Here is a 21,128-nt window from a genome sequence, read left to right on the forward strand (position 1 = left end):
GAAAATGCCAATGCATGAAGTGGAGCATCAAAATGAATACATACATCATGCGAACACACTACGAAATAACCAAGCTAGAAACCGATATGACAACGTATTGGACGAGACTACACCAAGTGGTTGGAACGATTCCCATATTATCAGTTCAGTGAACAGCGGATGAGAGAAGAACAATCGTCAAGTAGAACCTGATAGCTCCTGCAATCTTGGAAAAAAAAAAAAAAAAAAAAAAAAACCAAGCAGGATGTGAGCAACCACATCCTACAAAGAGTAAAGAATATGGACAATACGGAACCAGAGCAGAAAGAAACAACCCACAGCCGCTGAAGTGAAAACAGATGAGGTCATGATATGGAGAATAGAAGACGAGTGGAAGAAGTCCCTAACAGAATTCGAGGGATTGGACCCCCACAAAGACTCACGCCATACCGAAGCACAGACCTAACAGAATCATGTGGTGAGTCACAGACCACCTCAGACGACAAATAATGCCACATTACCTCGACAACAACGGTGCAACGCTGGAGGCCATTCACAGACATGAAATGTCTGTGAATGGCCTCCAGAAAAGCCACTAAGATCAAACAGAAGAGAAACGAGAGACCGGAAGAAACGAAAATACAAGGGACCGCTCGCTTGGGAAAGAAGGCTTCAGCAGAAGAATTAAGAGTAAAGAAGATCAATTGACCAGTATCAATGGGGAAATAGGAGTAAGGATTTGATTGGAAAAGTGAAGAGCATCATCAAGAGAGAACGTCCACAGCAAACACGAAACCAAAAATCAAAGGATAGGAGAATACTTAGACACATTAAAACAGAACCTTCTCGCACTCAAAAAGAGACTATGCTGATACAAAGAGAGCTCCCAGAGGAAAATAAACAACAGTCTTCGATGAAACCATAGAGCCTTCTACAGGAGTATCAGACAAGATGGAAAAGATGGCAATGGACAACCTGAGCAGAAAACGATCGAGGAGTTCTGAGGCAATATTATTATTTTATTATTAGCCATATGGTGCAAGGAAGCCTGAGGCTTATGCTGAAACAGCCAAAAAAAAAAAAAAAAAAAAAAAATCTGAATTACCCTGTGAGGGAGGGAGAGAGAGAGAGAGAGAGAGAGAGAGAGATATCCAGCTCAGGACTCTGGGTGTGCCAAGCCCATACTCACCAGATGAGAGCCCCTGGGGTTATATACAAAGCAGTGGAGTATGACACAACAGCTGAGCTCCCTCTGGATAGAACTAGAACGGAAGAAGACAAAAGACGTACAGGAGATGAAAGAATAGGAGATTCGGGAGGAAAAAGGACAACAGTTGATAAGGAAGTCCACAACTGGCAAACCCCAGGAATAGATAACATCCACAACTACTGATACAAGAAGCTGACTTGCACACACACACACACACACACAAGCCCCCTAGCAGAGCAGTTCACCAGGATGATGTCACCCAGATACAGTTCCAGAGATTCTGACTCAAGGAATCGCATAGCTGAAGGCTAAGGACCAAGATACAAGAAACCTGGCAAAATATAGGCCGATCGCCTGTCTCCAAACGATGTCAAGACCCTGACTATATACCTAACTAAGAAGGTATCACAGCACTCAGAAAGCCAGAATCTCATGGCCGAACAGCAGAAGGGATGTAAGCAGATGAGCAAAGGATGTATGGAGCAATTCACCATTGATTCCACACTTATAGAGCAAGCTTTACATGGCCTACATCGATTACCGCAAGCCCTTCGAGTCAATCGAACAGTGACGAACTTCCTAGAAGCAACCACTACAAAATAAACCATCAAGTCGTGAAAATTACAACCAGGCCAATTCCTGTCAGGAGAGGTATCTTCCAGGGCAATGCCCTGGGCCCACTATGGTTCTTTCTAGCACTCAACTTGCTGTCAAAGCTGAATGGCATGAACATGGAGTTATGCAGTCCCAGACTCCGAGTTTATCCACACCAGTGAACCAACTGAGCTGGAGGAGCTTATGAGATCAACCGGGACAATGATGACTAAGAGACGTCAATAGCCCTGAAAGTTGGCCATCGAGAGAAACAAGGTCCAGAAAGCAGGAGAGAAGGGAATTGGCTGACCTCATCGAATGAGAGAAGAAATCCATTAAGAACCTGGGGTATTACTTCCAGGAAAATACAGCACCAAGCCATAAGAAAGATAAACAAACAGCACACAACACTCAATCTTAACAAGGAGACCCCACTCACACAGACAGAAAAAAATGGGCGAAGAAGGCACTACATAGCACACATTACATTGACCATCAAGACTACATAGATAAGAGAGCTTCCAAGGTATACTATATTAGGGTTACCCGTAAATGATTACATTAACCCGTATTCGTGTCTGTAAATTGCGTGTGTTCTCTGGTCGATTTTCCTGTTTTGCTGGACGAAAAAACCCCAGTTTTTGAGGGGAAAAAACCTTGCTATCTACGCCAGAGACCAACTAACTCAGCCACGGAGTGAAAAAAGCCCACTAAAGTTCCTCGCGTCATCGACGGGATTCTTCGAACCCGGGCCTTTTCCACCCGGTGTGGGGAGGACGGTGACGATACCACTGTGCTACCCGCGCAGACGCTTCCAAGGTATGTATGTATTTAACTGTCGAAGGGTGGCACCCGGACATACATCCATCTCCACCAATTTATCATATAATATCATATTCTCATAATGGCCTGTTAGTGTAAGTGTGTGTAATGTGTTATAAGTCAAACTGGCTTGATTTGATTTGGTAGTTGTTGGCGCATCGGCTTCTGTGGCCATATTGCACCTCCCAAGGTTTTTGCAGTACTTTGATCCAAGCCCGAGGCGGGAATCGAACCCGCGACCTTTGGGTTGCCGGGCAGGTACTTTACCCACTCGGCTAGCCCGGTCGGCAGTCAAACTGGCTACTCTGCCACCAGGTGATAGTCCATTGGGGAATTACCACCTGGTGCCCATCCCTGGCACGAGGAGCTATGCCTGGATCTATTAACTCTGGCTGTGCATATTGCACCTAAATCCCGCACCCACCAGTAAGGGTGCAAGACTGGTGGGTGCCAGCAGTCCCGCTCCTGGGGTGCCCACACCCAAGAGCCAGCAAAAAAAAAAAAAAATAAAATAAAATAAAATAAATAAATAAAAAAAAAAATGCACCAACTAGGAGAATACATCTTACTAGTGAGTGCAACAATCCCGCCTCATGGTCATTCCACAAGGCCAGCCAAAAAAAAAAAAAAAAAAAAAAATTAAAATTTTTCCCTGCCTCCAAGACAGAATGCCTATCCATCCAGAGGAAGGAAAAAAAAAAAAAAAAAAAAAAACCAGGTCTTTAGTCAGTATTAGTAACAACATGTATACTCCTCCTTTTATTAAATGTCAACCTGCAAAACCGTTGAAATTCTACAAAATTCCTTTCATTAGACAGCCAAATTAATTCAGAACCCCTAATAAAATTAGGTACCAAATTAAATAAGTCTAATCTAAATTCATCATACAAATTGCATTCATATAAGATATGATCCCATGTTTCCAACCTTCCACAAACACAGTAAGGATCTTCCACTAAACTAAACTGATGCAACTTACTTTTTAAGGAACCATGCCTCCCCCCGTAATCAAATATGAGCATTCCATACTTGGATAAAACCAGCGATGCAATTTGTTATTAAAATTAAATTCAACACTAGGTATAAATAAATAAGTTACTCTACCAGTACTACTGGAATCCCAACGGTCCTGCCATAATTTAATTAATTTCACCAAAATTTCTTTCTTCTGTTTGCTGACTGCAGAAGAAACTTCATTAGTAATCCCCAGAAATGTAATTTGTATTCCTTTTCTTATAAAATAACAAAAAGCTCTATACACGACTGTTAAATCCAAAGGCAACCCCCACCCCCGCAATCACCTGTAGAGCATTAGTCGAAACCGTCTTACAAACACGCAAAATAGTTAACAACATTATTCTTTGGATTGATAATAGTTTTTGTTTAAATTTTACATTGACAGTACGAATATACCAAATTGATGCAGCATACGACACAATCGGAAGAAAAATAGCTTTATAATATAGATACAAAATGCGTTTACCTAATCCCCAATCTTTTCTGGTAACCCTAACTATAGAAGCAGTGTAATTTTTTTTATTTTCCTACTTAAATAATTCAAATGTTGGAAAAATAATAACTTGTCATCCAAGATAACCCCTAAATATTTTACCTGGGAAACAAGAGGAATTTGTTTACTGTTTACTAATAATCGAGGTGGTCTGTTGTAGTCTAATTTTCCTTTTAATAACATCATGACAGTTTTAGAAGATGAAATTTTTAGTTTATTTAATGTAGCCCAATCAGTCAAATCCTGAACAATAACCTCCATTCTACTTTCTAATACTGCTCTAGATCTTCCTGTCACGCACAAAACCAAATCATCAGCATAAGCCACCTTATAACAATTAGGGACTGTTCTACTTAACCACTGGTTTAAGACCAGATTCCATAAAATAGGACCCAACACAGATCCTTGTGGACAACCGCGATCAATAATTCTATTAAAAGTTAAATGTTGGGATCTTATAATAATCTGTCTATCCATTAAATAACTTTTAATAATTTGGTATAACAAATTGGGACAATTTAATTCTCTTAATGAAAAAAGCACACTTTGATACCATACAGTATCAAATGCTCCTTCAAAATCTATAAATAATGCTAACACATATTTCTCACCAGAATTTACACTAAAATTAATCAAATCGCGTAGGGCATCCTCTGTTGAACTATTTCTCTTAAAACCATATTGATATTTAAAATGAAGATTTTGTTCGTTGAACAATTTCTCTAGCCTTAACAACAACAATCTTTCCAATATTTTGCCCAAATTTGCTAACAAAGAAATGGGTCTATAACCCCTAGGATCAGTCAACAATTTGCCAGGTTTTTGTAATAATTTTAACAGAGCAATTTTCCAAAATCCTGGAAAAACTCCTTTCAATAAACACTTATTATACATATTAACCATTATTTCTGGACACAAGTCAACAAACTTTTTAACACAATTATTTTCAATCAAGTCCAAACCTGGTGTTTTATTATCCCCAACCTTAGAACATACAAATTTCACTTCATCAATATTAAACAATTCCATCTCAGATGATCCAGTGTATTGTTCATTCCCCTGTCTAATTTGTCGCTGCTGTACACTATCTTCCCCACAATTGTCATTGAAAAATAAAGTGCTAGTAATAGTAGCAATTGTAGAATACCAATCAGTAGACTCAGTATCATTTGAATACACAGTATTAATTAAATTATTAACATTCAACTTGTTTCTAGTTAACTTAAACAACAATCCCCATGGCTCACTATTTCCAGTAGTACAAACCAATTCTTTCCATGCATTAAATTTGTGTTCAGAGATTGCCTTATGGTATTCTCTCCTCTTAATTTTATACATTTCTTTATACCTTAATGCTTCATTATTACTTCTACTCCTAACCCTCTGAAAAAGCTTCCTCATTCTAAACACTTCCCTCCTTAATTCTGATAGCTCCAAAGACCACCAAGGTACTTTATGACCTCTGTGTTTTCTTCTCTTAGCAGCCAAATTTAAAGCATTAAAAATAGAGGATTGAACAAAAAATGCATATTCAGAAGCAGTTAACGAATTTAAATTTTCCCTAGTATAAATTGAAAAACTATCCAACACAGCACCTTTAAATTTATCCCACTTAATATTTTTATAATTAAATCTCAAAGTATCATCTGTTGACATATCTGTATTGCTAATTTCAGATAAATTTATAATTATTACAATAGCTCTGTGATCACTGTTAGTCATATTTGTAACAACATCCCAAGAACTGACTTCTATTTAATTGATTATTTACTAAGGTGATATCAATATTGGAAACACCATGAATGTTATCAAAAGTATATGGTTTAAAAGGTTCATTCAAAACACTTAAATTATGACATAAAATGAATTCCTCTAATTGAACACCTCTATAATCAACCATATCACTATACCACAAATGTGATTTTGCATTAGCATCCATTGCTAATATAAGATTACTAGAAGCTACAAAATTCATTACATTTTCTAAGTATTGCACTGAAATATCAATATTAAATGAAGGTGGACAGTATAGAGATACTAAATAAAATGATATCACATTAGTTGAAACATGAATACAAGTAGCATGTTCAGAGCAAAGACTAGATATAACAGTGATATTAAAACTCTTATTAAAAATTACAATAGCAGTTTTAGGTTTAACTACAGTAGTGTGTATAACATGAGCAGTTATTGGAAATCCAGTGACCTTACAAGAGTTTGCAAATGTACCTACATAAGGTTCTTGGAGACACAGAATATCATAACCTCCTTCAATCATACCAACTTTAATTTCATCCATGACATTTCTTGATTTTTGCCCATTCAATTGAACAATTCTTAAATAATTTACTCTATGATCATACGTACTAGCATTATTCATCATAATTAATTCGCAAGGTATGGCCCCTAATGGGAAGCTTTTTCCTGAGACTGAAGGATTCATTCTTGCTATCCAAGACCACGTAATCAACACCAGGAACTACATCGCCAAGGACCCCGGGGGGTGGGGGTGACAGATAATGCATGTCGACGACGCCACTTTGATCGATTTAATCCCATAAACAAAATAGCACATCACCGCGGGATGCAGGGTTATCACTCGGACGAAGGACCTCATAGGCACGACCAAATCGCCAGGATAATACATCAGAAGCTAGCGAGGAAATACCAGTTGATCAAAGGGAGAGTATTACAATATGAACCCCGGGCTGTATTAAAGGCCTCTGCTCACAAGTTGTACCGCGCCATAAGAACGCACAAGACTACCCGCCCAACAAACCAAACATAACCCTCAGTGATGAGAACGAAAACACTACCTACCTGATCGACACAGCGAAGAGGGAGAAGAAAGAGATTAAACACTCCGATTAAATTTTAAAGGCAAAGAAATTAGCAAATTTATCGAACCTTGCTGGAAAGAAATCTTTACTGAAAACCTTCCAAAAATCTAACCGTTTAGGACCAATTTTGTCGACGTTTCGAAATCCTTGTGGGTATCGTTTCAAGTGAAGGAAGAAGAAGAAAAAATCCTAAACTTATATAAGAAAATACGCCTTATAATTATTGTTTCTACCTTAACGATGTCAAGATCGTTAAGGTAGAAACAATAATTAGAAATAAAATTCTATTTTAGGAGAGGAAATCTGTCAAAATTGTGTGACATTTGAGGTTATGCATTGCTAGTGAAGCGCAAGTTGGGACCACAAAACCGAAAACAGCAGCCGCATATTTTGTTTATTTTGGCCCACCAAAAAATATCGCTCAACCTCCATTTGCGCTGTCTCGAAGGTCTAGTTGGACGATTGAAGCAGCTTCGGTGCTACCGCAGCTCCGTAAATATTTCGTTTAAATCCAACGAGGCGGTCTTTCTGACGACGGAAAGTTTCAATCGATGGCAAACCCCGAGAATCAATCGGTGAACAAAGTTTCTTTGAATTCTTTCCACCGCCTTTTCTTGGCCAGCTGCATATTAAGAGGAACATCCACTTACTGGACGGTCTTTTACTTTACATCTTGATCGTAGCGTCGTTGTTGTCACGAAATTCTTAAATATCCATTAAATTACACCCACTTTTGTGTTTATTTTTTGGGAATCAAACTTAACACGATTACTAAACACGAATCAGACATTTGCGTCGCTCTGTTTATAGTTTGAACACTTAACTGATATGGAGAGGCGAGAAGGACAGAGGTCCAGCTCTGTTCATAGCGTGTGAGATAATTCTCTCCGGTTGTCTAAAATCGTTTTTTTTTTTTTTTTTTTTGTTGTTGTTGTTGTTTTAAAGAAAACCCCAAACACGAAAGGTACGAGGATTTAAAGTAAAGCACTTGGTACCATGCGTGGATGCGGGTCAAAAAGATACTCGTTGACATTAGACTCGAACTTACGCACATTGTAATTGTCAGGAAATAGGTGCGAAGGTTCCAGAAAACGGAAGTCAAAGGGATAAATGAGGGAGAATAAGAGAAGTTGGTTCTGTGAGTTTGAAGTTGCACAGTAAAAGGATGTTGGTTTCTTTAATTTCTACGCCTTCGCACACCCGCCACGCGTTCGGGAAAGCAACTTCGAGTGACATTCAACGACTGCTGTATCGAGAACGAAATGTACCCACGGCCTTTATCAGCGCGATAATATCGAACAGTTCAAGTGTTGACCCTTTTCTCCAGTCCGCGTCCATCTGTGCTCGTATTATCGGTTGCATAACTGCCGGCAATGTTCCCTCCCGATAGCGGATTATTCACTCGCGAAACAAGTCTGTTTACATCAGCTCACCCCAACCTCCTTTCTTCACTCTTTCCCGTCCACTAAAATTGCTTCGTGGGTGCAGTTTCTGTCTAATGCGCGTCTGCTTTGAATAAAATGGCGTCGTCATTCAAAGAAACTGAACATTACGGTCTGCGCGATGGTTATAAACACCATATTCTCCGCATCGGGTGGAAATGGCCCCGGTTCGAATCGCTTCAGGAAAATTTGTGGTTTTTTTTTTCATTCAGTCACTAAGTTAGCCGGTCTCAAGTGTAGATTAGATGGAAAGGTTCTCTCTCCGGAACTCGGGTTTTAAGTCCAGCAAAACAGGCAAACAGACCAGAAAACACGCGCAATTAACGGATATAATGCGCATGGACAAATGAGTTCTGATTTGGATGGCAGTTTTTGTACTCCAGTAGGACCCCGCTGAACCAGAGGAGTCATCCTAAGTGCTTCATTACAGCTGATATAACCAGCGGTTTTTTTGCTGTAATTAAGCAATGTATACTCCCCACCCCATGACTTATGGAAGTGAAACTTGGACACTCACCAAAAGAATGGAAGAGAAGCTGAGGACTACACAGCGAAGAATGGAACGAATTATATTAGGAATCAGACTGTTTGATAAGAAGAGAAACCCATGGATTAGGCAGCAAACTCAAGTAAAGGACATTCTTACATTCTGTAACGGATTTGGACAGGACACATAGCTCAAAGACATGATGACAGATGGACTAAGAAAATAACACAATGGTGCCCAAGAGGAGCTAAAAGAAAACCCGAAAGACAACAATGGAGATGGACAGATGAAATTCAAGAGTTCGTCGGCTATAAATGGACAACCATTGCACAAAACAGAAGGAACTGGAAAGTTGCTGGAGAGGCCTTCATCTGGAAATGGATTGAAAATGGCAGATGATGATGAATGAAGCAATTACGATATATTGGCAGCAGTTACCAATGGGCGCGCATTTTTCTGAGGAAATTGGGACCCCAATCTCACAATGTGCAAGCCGTCACCTTGTCCCAGGAGCACAGCGAGCCTCACGTTCATAATTCGCCTTATTAATTAGCACAACGAAAAAGCATTTGCTCATGACGTACAAGCAACAGCCAAGCGATTGCTGCTGATGTCAGAAGAGACTAAAGCACCATAAAAATCAGGAATGAAGGAACATACAGTCTCAAATTCCACGTATTCTATTCCTCGTAACATCAATTTTGTAAGGACAAACAATTATTCGTTAAGTTAAATTAATTTATTTTATAAAAAATATTTTTTAATTTTTTCCCCCATTGGAAGCTTAACGTATACAGTAATTTCATTTACGTCACTGATATGCGTAATCGAAATAATCGGAGGGAGAGAGAGAGAGAGAGAGAGAGAGAGAGAACCAATTTTGACTTTGAACATTTATCAATCTGTTTTATTGCTAGTGGTAGGCAAGGGGTTACAACACGCTGCTCTAAAGAAAAAGTCACAAATCGAGCGTTCTTCTAAGCCGTTCTCTATATGGACACCGATTACCACCCCTCACCTACTTGATTTCCTTCTCTGAACACACTCTACAATATCCATGTCCTTCGAGTGAGGCCTCCACGCCCGAACCCAATATTCTGGATGCGCTCTAACATCATCCCATACAAGAGAAAATCACATCCTTCTCGAAGGCATCGTGAACAAAACACCCTACGTCTTCCTCGTTACCATTTGCATTGCCTGAAATTTGACTTCTAACTTTTTTTTTTTTTTTTTTGGTAGTTGTTGGCGCATAGGCTTCTGTGGCCATAATGCACCTCCCAAGGTTTTTGCAGTACTTTGATCCAAGCCCGAGGCGGGAATCGAACCTGCGACCTTTCGGTTGCCAGGCAGGCACTTTACCCACCCGGCTAGCCCGGTCGGCGACTTCTAACTGAAACCTCACTAAGTCTTCTTCGTTCTGGCCCAATTTTAATTCTACCGCTCTCTAGCTTTCAAGTAAGTCCTGGATTTCTGTTTCCTCGGTGCAAAACCTTACATTTACAAGATTAACATTTCAGTTGCCATTCTTCAGACCATTTGTGCAACCGATCTCAGTCATTTTAAATTAAAATGGTCCGATTCTGGTCTTCACTACTGTTCCTTTAGATCATCAGCAAACCTCGACAAAGCTCAAAGTCATCAAGGAGAGGCCCACAACTGCTTCCTGACTCAACTGTTCCACTTTGAGGAAGGCCCATTCGTGACTGTCTCTCTCTCTCTCTCTCAGCGAACCCAACGAAGGCTATCTCCATAAATCCCAACTTGTTCCAGTTTATATGAGTCTTTCACAGAGAACTGTGTAGCCAAAGCTTTACTGAACTCAAGTTAATATCAAATTTCTAAAAATATTTCTTGGCTAGATGCCTAAGAGTATGAAAGAGTTCGTTTATGCGTGATTACTGCATGTACACATTTCTACTACCCAAATAGTATGAAGGCATCCTTTAATTATATATCATTGTGAATACCTTCACAACGAGTGGCCGAGGTATTGCATCGCTTTGAATAAGTAACGCTTCACCCAGTGGTCTCCACTGGGTTATTTATTCTCGACGGATACCACCACCACCCAAACGGCATCGTTTCGAAGCTTGTTGGCTTACTCATCGGTGGGTGGGCAGGAACTCTGTTGTTGCAATAGTGACAACTCAGTTATGAAGTATAACTTCAAAATACGAGATGCTTGATGGTGCGTGTCGTTTAATCTAAATATCTTGACTAAATGTCTAAGAGTATGAAAGAGGTTGTTTATTATTATTAATATCATCATCATCTGTTATTCACCTTAGATTCACCCCCTGAACAGCCAGTGGGCTAGGAGGGTGTACAAATATATATATATTTTTTTATATACAGCATACAATTTTATACCAATTTTCGATATCTAAAATAATGGCATTAATTAGAAAATTATTTATTTAATAGCAAGCAACGATTAACTTAAAAATAAAATTGATATTAAATTAACGTTGTATCGACCTACATTTCATTTCTTCTCTCATTTCCATTAAATTTGCTTAGTTTTTATATAAATAAAGCTCGGATTTTATAGTAGTTCTGCTGATTTGGTCCATAATTTGGCTTCTGTAAGTTTCATTTTCTCTGAACTTATTTGGATCTATGGAGAGTATGTTGAAGTGTTGGATCATGTTACACGGGAAGATTCCTTTTAAGGAGTCCAGGGTAGTGGAGCTTCATCCCAAGTTGAGTGTGCCGGCTCTGGTGGTTTCTATTCCTCGCTTTTGGGAGTGAGATAATGTCTTCCATCGATGGGGATTCGATCTGGCGGGTTAGCAGCTTTGCAAGAATAGACAGATTTTTTTTTTTTTTTTTTTTTGAGAACAGTGAGTTTCCAGGGGGTCATGCCTCGTTATATGAATTGATAGTATGAATGCATCGTTATTCATATCTCATATCGTGATCACCTTCACAACAAGTTTCCGAGGTATTGCACTGCTTTGAATAAGTAACGCTTAGGAAGTTATACTTGATAACTGGGTTGTCACTATTGCAACAACAGGGCACCTGCCCACCCACCGATGAGTAAGCCAACAAGCTTCGAAACGGTGCCGCCTGGGTGGTGGTGATATTCCCCGAGAATAAGTAACATTAGTCTTCTTCACTGGTGAAGCGTTACTTATTCAAAGCAGTGCAATTCATATCTCATATCTGATGTTCAGATAGATGAACAGGGTGGTGGGCCACCCTTTTACTATCTCCAGAGCCATCCTCCAAACTAATTTAGGCACCACTCCCTGGGGACTTCTCATCACGAAAAGAAATGCACTCACGCTAGCTCGGCTCATCACAGGTCGAATTGATGCTCCGTCTCCATCTCCATTAATCTCTGGGCCAAAGAAGACAAGAGGAGAACACCCCGACTCCTGCCTCTCTCTGCTGCTTAACCTTACAAACATCGATTCCCTTAGGGACATGTTCCCGGCCAATTGCCTTCAGATCTACAATAAATTAGGCATCCACCCTGATGATGATGTGAGGACCAGCTCTACAGAAAGGAACTTGTTAGAGTTACCAGAAGAACTGTTACCAGCAGCTATTGAATCTATGACGTTCACCGAGCTCTTGTAAGTTCATCTCATTAAATATGTCAGGCCGAGCACGCATGTACTCTTGTGCATTGTACGTGTGTTTCGTCGCATTTAGTATGTAAACTTCGCATCTTCCTGGCACATTGCCGTCCCGGGGTGGCCCATAGTTTCTTTGGGTAATAAATTGATAATAATATCACAATATGAGATATGAATAAACGATACATTCATACCACCTGGGTGGTAGAAATGATGGAAGTGCAGTACCCATGCATAAACAACCTCTTTCAATGTCAAAGTTGTCTCTTTCATCCAATTAGTTTACGACTTCTTTATAATAATTCACTAGATTGGTCATGAAAGACTTTCCCCATTCACAAACCCATGCTGTGATCTTTCTGGGATTCTGTTCCTAAAGAGATTGTCCTGTACCGTAGACTTAACTGCAGGATCTTACTGGAGTCACTGGTCTGTAGTTGCCCATCACATCCTCCTCTGTGGATTGGAGAAATTCGCCAGTCTAGTAAGGTTCGTTCTGTAGTCTGATGACCTCATTAGCATCCGATGGGATGAACCACTCACCACGCGCAACGTTTTTTATATAGCGTCCACTCCCGAAGCCTTATGTTTGCTCACTTTAAGTAGTCTCCCACTCCCCATGGGCTCTTCTCAGACTTCGTTATATCATTTAATTAACAGCAGTTCTGCTCCGTATCGCTGTCCCTCCTTGAATAACAGGGTCTATCTGATTCCTTTCCTACCTTTTTTGTATTCTCACGACTAGAACTCTGTGTCAGTTTTTAGGTCACTTTGCTAGTGATGTATCGTACTAAAATTTCGCCAGTCTTACTGCACCAGTGGTTTTTGTTACATACAAGTTTATAATATTCAAAGAAATTAGTGTCGTGCGGTGGTCTGTAACTAACCCACAAGTTTTCTTTTGCCCGTAACCTCTCTGGTTACGGGCAAAAAAAAACTTTGGCATTCTTATTTTGTGAAACTTCTGCACTGGATTAAATGCACTTGCAGATTCCAGGATAAATCGTTTGAAATACCTTCCATAATGAACTCGTATCCAACAGAATATAGTTCTGAAGTTCGCACGTAATAGAACCAGTTATTGATCACAAGAAATCAATCGCAGTCACTTCTCTTGAAATTGAAGCCCTCTACGTTTCTTTTTAGCGCAGAAATCTCTTTGGATACTCTCATTTTATGACATTGTGCTCACTACCCGCTATTGGTTCCTGCTCTGTCAGTTTTGGATGCAGCTTGAATCCTTCATGAAAACCAATTCGTGGATATTAGAGCCCCATTCTTGTACTACCTCTGACATGTTAGACTAAGTAGAATCATCCAGGTTGCTCAGAAATCCGTCCCTAATTTCCAATATATAGAGGTTGACTGGTTTCCAGTAATGAGACAATCACATTCGGCTATCCATTCAAGTTGCCGTTAGAGATTTTCGTCCTATTCCTCAGAATCGTTTGACTTGTAACGTGCCCTGACTATCATCTTCCCTCTATTGCACTTGCACCATACAGCCTTAAAATTGATCTGACCGTGGATGCAAGCTAATCGCTTTTAGAGAGATTTTCATAAGGATGACCTTCCATATCCACCGCGAACAGCTGTCCTCGCCATACTTAAATTCTTCCTACCTCTTGCCGGCGCCGTGTACCCCCGTTAGTCTCAGCACGTTTGCAATGACTGACCTAATGAAGAGCAGCTGAAATGCGTTTAATTTATTTACTGCATAGACTAATCAAGTTTTGTCTTTTCTGATGCATTCCTTATGGTGACACGAAATTCCCGGCTGTAATGGCTGCTGGTAGTTTCGGCTGATTTTTTTTCAGGGGAGTTACAGATCGCACACAAATGCTTACGGGGACGGTGGCAGTGTGACTTTTGCATGTGTCACTTATCTGCGTCATTCCAATGGCTCTCCTAACCATTCTCCAAATTAACAGTTTCTCTAAACCCTTTCAGTTTCCTCAATGACACTAGCGAAAACTCTCGCACCACCACCTCTGTTCAAATGAATTCCACGTTTACTGCGCAATTTTCTCCTATTAAGTAGCGTTTAATGATGAAATGCTTTCGGATATGAGAATCGGAAAATTTATTAAAAAAATGTATTCTTCATTGAAAGTATTAATCATTTTAATAGTCTACGTTCTTGTATGCCCCAAAACAGTTTGTTACACGTCACTTCGTGAAAAAGTGTTGCACACCTTTTGCGGCTAGACTCGTTGAACAAGGCCAACATATGCTCCTTTAGTTGTGTGTGTGTGTGTGTGTGTATATATATATATATATATATATATATATATATATATATATTTTATCGTTTCAATGTGTCTAAGACAAAGGTGTAAGAAGGATTGGAGTCCTGTCTTACACCTTTGTTTGTTGCAATAGGTTGGAGTGTTTTTAGTCGAGATCGCAAACTGCAAAGTCGAAGAATTTTGAGCTCCAGCGAACCGATAAGTTTTCTGAAAACGTTTGCCCGTTTATTGACCTAATTAGCGTCTTAATTACACTACCCGACAATTTTTTTTTCATACCTCTGGAACGAAAGTTGGTTATTCTGAACAAAATTAATCTTCTGATTATGAAATATCAATCTTTTACTTCTGTCACGTCTACATCAAAAGATATTCGGATTTTTTAAATTCCTTGCTTTTATACAATATCGGCGTACATGGTTGTAATTAACTATATAATATTGGTGTAAATACACCATAGTTAACCCATAAATTTGAACTATAAGTAGTATAGAAGACATCGTTTTAATAGTATCTCACACTGTGGTTGCCTTCACAACGTGATACCGGTATTGCACTACTTCAAACGAATAACGCTTCTCTGGTAAAGAAGACTACTTATATTTACACCAATATTATATAGTTAAATACCAAAACCCATAAGAATTATGCCTTGTCTCAAAATGATTGTAATTATTACACACAATATATGTTCTTTAGACAATTTTCCCACTCAATGATTTCCTTTTACACTCCAGATTGCTTTCCCGTTTAAGGAACTAAAACAGTAATCTCCCATTATGGCAGAGTCCCAGAAACTTTGGTATTGTTTTTCCATTGCAGATACTTCCTGGTGGAAGCGCTCTCCTTGTTCATCACTGACGTCTGCTAAGTTTTCAGGAAAGAAATCCAGATGAGAATGAAGGAAATGCATTTTCAATGACATTCGTCACGCTGTGTTCTTGTAACATTCAGCAAGTTTGTCACCAGTTGCTCATAGTTCTCTTATTTTCTCTTTCCGAGGGATCCTTGAAAGATCTCCATGCAGCCAGTTCAACATCATTCAGGTTTCTTTGAAATTCTTCATCTTTTAGCAGCTTTCTTATTTGAGGACCTATGAAAATTTCCTTCCTTCAGCTTTTCACGAGATAAATTTGGAAACATTTTCAGTAAATATGCGAATCCTCTCTAAATACTGTTGTTGCCTGTGTTTGTGGAATAGTCGTGCAACAGCCAAATACTAATTAGTGAAACCACCTTGCAATCCAACAAGCAGTTCAATCACTTTGAGATCATCACACATATTCCAACCACAGCCATTGTGACGTATAGCAGCAAGAATCTGGGACATACTATCGTAAGTTTATTTCAGGCCAACAGCATGAACATGGGGAATTGATGGTAAAGTATTTCGATTATGAAGCAATACTGCTTTCAAACTTAGCTTTGACGCATCAATGAACAAACGCCATTCAGGAGGTATTGTGATCAATGTTCAGTTCGTGCATAAGACCAACGACGTCTTTGCAGACACACATGTTGTTTTCCATTGCAAAATATCCTGAAAACTCTTCATTTCGCTTACGGTATATTGTAATGTTTGTGCCTTTGGCGAGTAAGTTCCACTGTTATAGTCTGGATCCGAGTAATTCAGCCTTTTCTCTTTGGGTAAGACCAAGTCTGATCAAGTCGCTTAATTCTTCTTATTTAATGTAGTGTGGGGCCTTTTCTTTTTCTGGCTCGTAGTCCAAATCATGTGAAGTACATGGTTCCGCGATATCTGGTAAAACGATTTCTTCTGTACCTTCATCACTACTTCCAATATCCCAAGATTTTGGTGGCACAAGTACTGGCAGTTCTTTACTGTGTGGCACTGGCCTAATTGCTGATGGGATATTTGGATATTTGATGCAGCGCTTGCTCGTTTTGGAAATACCTTTTATTTTTGTCACGCAGAAATAGCAGTCGTCGAAATGATCCTTGGGCTCGCGCCACACCATAGGGACGGCAAAAGGTAATGCTCTCAGCTTGCCATATAACCACAGCCTTAAGTTCGTCGTACAAGTAATACAACAGATATATGAAGCCCAATTTTTTCTTAATCACCGATCTTGCAGCCGAAGTACAATGAATATGCAACTTTTGTGACATGGAATATTTTCTTCCTCTGAGTTTTTGGGGTTAAGTGTCCACAAACATAGCAGAATTTGTCTGGGTGATTGACGCAAGTTCTGCGCTTTTGTCTTCTCCATTTTAACGATGCATTAACCTAAAAACAGTAAAAGCAATTGGTAAATGTGAACAGAAGGTGGATTCGTGTAGCGTAGTTTATCATCCACTATATATTGAACAGTTGAATGGCGTAATAAAATTAATAAAAATACCGACTTGTCAGGAAAAGTGCATCAAAATCAAAATATTGCAAGAACAGTAATGTTGTACTTGCTTAACTTTTAGCCCAATAAACAAAACCAACCAAAACTTAATGTTTAAAAATTGTATTCAAAAACAGTAATGATATCTTCGTACAGAATCCAGTTATCTATCTATAACTTAAAACTGAGGCGTGATAAGAAATTTTTTATGGTCGATTTTAAATTCTACGCATAAAACTTGACCAGAAACAACCATTGATTTGCTGGAGGTAAAAATCATGTTGGGTAGTGCAATTGTCTTCAATAAATGACCTAAATAGTCTTAGTCACGTTCGTTAGCTTTCTTTTAAATTCAGCTGCAGATTTTGTAAATTACCACAACGCACGTGGAATTTTTGTATCAGAGATTTTGCGTAATATCGTATCTGGTAACATCTCGAAGGGGATGCGCAATCAGATATGAAGTTACCTGAGCATTGCAGGCAGGTTGCCAGGACAGCTCATGGGGTTTCGCCAATGATATACAGGAATTTTTCTAGCAGGAATAAGAATGATTATTCCATTATGTAAGGCAACGTTGTTGGAGTAGGATTTTAGGAGCATCAGCGACTAAGGTTAGGAGGATTTTAGGAGCATCAGCGACTCTGTATACTATCCGTAAATTTTCGGATAACAGGAGTTTCCGGGAGAAAAAACCATGTTACCCTCGGCTGACACCTACAAATTCATCGAAGGACTCGAACCCAGGCTTTTAGCACCCGGCGTAGGGAGAACGGCTATGGTACCAACTGTGTTAGCCACGAGAGCGTATAATGGAATGGTCAGGCCACATTTTCAGTATAGGTCTGGAGCCCTCATTTTAGAAAATGATGTAGAACTGCTGGAACGAGTACAGAGAGAGGGAAAAGGGATTGGTTAGGGGAACAGAGGGGTGGTCTCACCATGAAAGGCTTCAGTTTTGCAAATTACAGCTTCTGGGGACTATACACCTGCGAGGTGACCTGATTGAGGTGTTTTAAACTTTAAATTGCTTCATGAAGCTGAATGCTGTTGGGTTTCTTACTCAGAGTATGCACCTGATGGGGCATAAATTCAAACTGAAGAAGAATGCTTTGTGGAATAGATGTGAGAAATGTTGGCTTTAACCAACGTGTGGTTGACTGCTGGAACACTTCCATCCGTTATTTTAGAAGTGGATGGTGTGAATAAATCCAAGCTATTTCAAGGGAATGGACAGGTGAAACGTGTTTTTTTTTGGGGGGGGGGGATGATTATGTCTAAACTTGTTTTCTTGCTTTACTTGCTAGTACTAATGCTAAATAGGAAAGTCATCATGGCAAGGAACAAGTTTTGAGTGCGTGGTTTGCCCTTGACGCTGCGTAATTAGCATAAAGGAAAATTTGACGAAATGAATGGGTGTTTATTATAGAAAAATAATTATGGTACAGAGTAAGGGTCCGTTTTACGAATTCTCTGTCAGGTTCGTTACTGCTTTTATTTAGCACGGATGGCAAAGCTCAAAGAATATCTTTCTGATCGCACCGCATAATTCGGTCTTCAGTGTTGTGGACATTAAATAAGACCGCTATGCAGATTAAAGTGCTTTGCAATGTCCTTCAAGTTATTTATGAACAATTCCGTTTTCGGTAACCAAAAGACTCGGACAGTTTCTTCTCAAAAGCCGATTGCGTTCGTGAAACATAAGCGAAGATTGTTAAATTTGAAGTCTAAAGAACTGCCCAAATTAAAAGTGCGATTTGTTTTCGTCTGGACTTCCACAAAGCATTATTATGTGAAATACGAGGTTGGATTGAGCAATTTTGGACGACCATTCTTTGGCACTGGAGCCGATCTGCAGGATAACGAATTCTCTGGAGCAGAAGGCTCCTTGGTTATTTTATCAAAAAGAGTTCCTCCAAAATAACTATAAAACAAAAACGAGAATCTTTAACACGCACATTCGAAATCGGGTCAACCCCAACTGCACTATTATTCCACTAACAATTCAAGGTCGCTTTCAAATTTTGCTTTGACAGCAAAGAAGTCGACGGCTTAATACAAAAAAATATTTCAATCTAAAAAGAAAATAATAAATAAAACTAAAATTCTGTGAAATGACGGATTAATACGCTTACCCTTTCCAGTAGAATTCCACGCATGATTCGGGAGACCCGCTTTAAACTGGTTCTTGTCTCGACTCTCTTTCGACATCGAAATAAACCGGATGCAGTGCACGTGGGCCTATCCTTTACCCAAATATTTCGAGGGAAAAACCAAACTTTTCACTGAACGTTCCTAAATGGCGTCCGTCCGCACCTTATGGCGGCCACCCCTCTGTTCAAATAAGTTCCGATGCCGTTTTCACAAGAACCGAATTCTTCGCTAAATATCATCGACAGCCAAACGCGAAATAAAATGAGATGTTCCCTTCTTCTACATCACGTGCGAAATGAAGATCCAATGCGCAGCGTCCCCCAAACAACCGCATTGTGGCATTTATTTCCTAAAGAGACGAATTTCTCAGAAATTCAGAACGGAATGGAAGAATAAGACATCGTTTAAACTTCTAACGCTTTCGATGCAGCTCATTGAACATCGAGAAAAGTTTATTAATTCGTACTTTACTTTGCAGTTGCTCGAGATACTGTAATCGGCCAATCGGTAGTTTCAGTTGACTCGCGGGATAGAGCCTGCGTTCAACCTCATTGTACTGACAGCGCACAATTCTACCGCTTCTTTTTTAGTAAAGCCAACGATGCAAAGAACGAACTTTTCCCTCCTCAGTCCCCCAAAATGATAACAAAATTTCGAATAAAAGGATGTTCGTAACCATTCCCATTCACGCCAAGTAACCAATAGTCCCACTTCGAACGTAACCAGACTCACCGGATGGGTTAAGTTCGAAGCGGGACTGGATGGCCAGCGACAACTTAACCAGTGTTCGACAACTCGCTGCCCGCAGGTGAACTGGACGAGATCCGGTCTTCCGTTATTCCCGATATTTTGTGTGTCGTGGATCTTGTCTCATCTACGAGGGAGAACAGGTGTGTGTGTGGGGGGGGGGGGGATTTGTGTTATTTTATTTTTTTTTTTAAGTCCTATTCTGAAAGGGGCCTACAATTATATTATATTATGTTATATTTTTTTATATCCCCTTATTTTAACCCCTCCCACTTTGACACCTGACTTGATTGATCTCAGAAAATTCCCAGACTCACGGGGACCCCAAATATATTAAGGTATTCTTCCACTGGACTGGCTGAGTTTAGAAATGACAGACACACACACAAGAATGTAGAATATAAATTTTTTTTTTTTTATTGTCATATCATATATAAGATAATTACAATAACCTTTAACAGAATACAGTATTTAGTTTGACACTTGTTATTTTACTAATTTTTTAAATGTGTATATATCTTGTAATTTACAGTCAACCTTGTTATCAAAAGAACTACTAAATCCTAATACTTATATATATCTACATATATATATATATCATTGTGTCTCTTCATGTTGCTCCACAAAGATTTCAGTAGGTCCGGCCATTTATTACCCCTCACAACGCACAATCTGTCTCTTTGCTCCTTAACAGTCCATGTAAGTCCATAAACCACCATCAGCCAATGAACAGACAAAATTATAATTTCATAAATGCTCGTTTCCCAACTTATTAGGAAATACATATATATTCATTCAAGAATCCTTCCTTGCAAACATGTCAACAGTCAACAATATCCAACCAATTTACTTAGTTACCTTTCCTTTCAATTAATCCACTATTTCATAATTAGGGCTAGATGCTCATTTAATTGTTTACTTGTTTAATCATTTTCTACCCCAAATAAGTCATACTCACAGCAATTTAACATTCACAATAATTCAAGGACAAAATTTTTACTTCCTACTACAGATTAACTTACTCTTAGATTGCATTACTCTGATCTCTATACTAAATTGAATTATCACTCCTTAAGTATTACACTCGTTCAAATACACATATATATAGTTAGTACTTTGACATTCTCTCTTAAAATTTATAGCGTCCTCC

At 39.3% G+C, this 21,128-nt stretch overlaps 1 protein-coding gene across 1 annotated transcript in view; it reads right to left on the bottom strand.

The window, feature by feature from the left end:
- The window catches only part of Adat1 (Adenosine deaminase, tRNA-specific 1), a 224,503-nt gene extending 205,223 nt beyond the window's left edge, over positions 1–19,280 (bottom strand). Inside the window, exon 1 of the mRNA XM_090384069.1 lies at positions 19,213–19,280. The gene's annotated coding sequence lies outside the window, so the exon portion shown is untranslated. The remainder of the gene's footprint in view (positions 1–19,212) is intronic.
- Positions 19,281–21,128: the final 1,848 nt, after the last annotated feature.

Source organism: Mastigoproctus giganteus, chromosome 10, assembly GCF_048544385.1.
Source record: "Mastigoproctus giganteus isolate SK-2022 chromosome 10, ASM4854438v1, whole genome shotgun sequence".
NCBI lineage: Eukaryota > Metazoa > Arthropoda > Arachnida > Uropygi > Thelyphonidae > Mastigoproctus > Mastigoproctus giganteus.